Raw genomic sequence first — 2,500 nt, 5'->3', positions numbered from 1 at the left:
CACCATGCACATCAGGCATGACAACATGCACATAACATGACAACATGCACATGAGCCATGACAACATGCACATGAGCCATGACAACATGCACATGAGCCGCTGACAACATGCACATGAGCCAGACAACATGCACATCAGTCATGACAACATGCACATGACAACATGCACATCAGGCATGACAACATGCACATCGGCCAGACACCATGCACATCGGCCATGACACCATGCACATCAGCCATGACAACCACATCAGCCATGACAACATGCACACGCCATGAGCCATGACAACATGCACATGACAACATGCACATCAGGCATGACAACATGCACAACACCATGCACATCGGCCATGACACCATGACGCCATGACAACATGCACATCAGCCATGACAACATGCACATCAGCCATGACAACATGACAACATGCACATCAGCCATGACAACATGCACATCGCCATGACGTCATGCACATCGCCATGACAACATGCACATCGGCCATGACGCCATGCACATCGCCATGACAACATCGAGCCATGACAACATGCACATGAGCCATGACAACATGCACATGGCCATGACAACATGCACATGAGCCAGACAACATGCACATGAGCCATGACAACATGCACATGAGCCATGACAACATGCACATGAGCCATGACAACATGCACATGAGCCATGACAACATGCACATGAGCCATGACAACATGCACATGAGCCATGACAACATGCACATGAGCCATGACAACATGCACATCAGTCATGACAACATGCACATCAGTCATGACAACATGCACATGACAACATGCACATCAGGCATGACAACATGCACATCGGCCATGACACCATGCACATCGCCATGACACCATGCACATCAGCCATGACAACATGCACATCGCCATGACAACATGCACATCGCCATGACACCATGCACATCGCCATGACAGCATGCACATCGCCATGACAACATGCACATCAGCCATGACAACATGCACATCAGGCATGACAACATGCACATCGCCATGACACCATGCACATCGGCCATGACACCATGCACATCAGCCATGACAACATGCACATCGCCATGACAACATGCACATCGCCATGACAGCATGCACATCGCCATGACAGCATGCACATCGGCCATGACAACATGCACATCAGCCATGACAACATGCACATCAGCCATGACAACATGCACATATCATCGCATCAAAATTAGCTTTTAAAATCCACCATTTTTCTCATCTCCATGGAGACGTTTCTAGAATTGCAGGAAATTTGCTTAAAACTTCTAAAATTTCTCTACCCCAAGATGAGGGCTCTCGCCCACCACCTAATCCCCGTTTCATCCAGAATAAACCCTGCTTCATGGTCTCTCTCTCTCTGTCTCTCTCTATCTCTCTCTCTCTCTCTCCTCTCTCTCTCTCCTCTCTCTCTGTCTCTCTCTATCTCTCTCCCTCCCTCTCTCTCTCTCCAGTTGGTGGTCTGGCGTGTTCTCCAGGACAGTGTTCCTCTGAGTGTTGACCTGCAGGGGGCTCTGTCCTGTCTGTGTCTGGCTCTGCAACAACCCTGTGTCTGAACACACTGTCTACAGCCCGTACAAAACACACACCTGCTCTGTCATACACTGTCTACTCCTCATCACTGCAGGTTAGTGTGTGTGTGTGAAGGAGAGAGGAATGAACCTGGCCACAATTAGTGGATTTGCATGTGGTGTGACCGTGACTAAACCTCAATTATAAACTGGATGGTTTGAGCGCTGAATGCTGATTGGCTGACAGCCGTGGTATATCAGACCCGTATACCAGGGGTTTGACAAAACGTGTGACTTCTTGGTTTTTCCTCTGCTGCCAATGTTTTATTACACATCCAGATAAAGTATTAAACTCTCTTCCTTTTACCTCTCTCCCCCTCTACCTCTCTCTCTCTCCTCCCCGCCCTCCTCCTCTCCCCCCTCTCTCTCTCTCATCCCTCTCTCTCTCTCCCCTCTCTCTCTCTCCCCTCCCTCTCTCTCTCCTCCCATCCCTCTCTCTCCTCCCCCAAATGCCTCTCTCTTCTCTATATATATATATATATATATATATATATATATATATATATATATATATATATATATATATATATATATACATATATATATATATCATATATATATATATATATATATATATGCATATATATATATATATATATATATATATATATATATACATATATATATATACTATATATATATATATATATATATATATATATATATATATATATATATATATATATATATATATATATATATATATATATATATATATATATATATATATATATATTATATATATATATATATATATATATATATATAATACATATATATATATATATATATATATATATATATATATATATATATACATATATATATATATATATATATATATATATATATATATATATATATATATATATATATATATATATATATATATATATATATAT

The sequence above is a fragment of the Oncorhynchus nerka genome, unplaced genomic scaffold (assembly GCF_034236695.1).
Source record: "Oncorhynchus nerka isolate Pitt River unplaced genomic scaffold, Oner_Uvic_2.0 unplaced_scaffold_3214, whole genome shotgun sequence".
Lineage (NCBI taxonomy): Eukaryota > Metazoa > Chordata > Actinopteri > Salmoniformes > Salmonidae > Oncorhynchus > Oncorhynchus nerka.
This window is presented reverse-complemented; position numbering follows the sequence as displayed.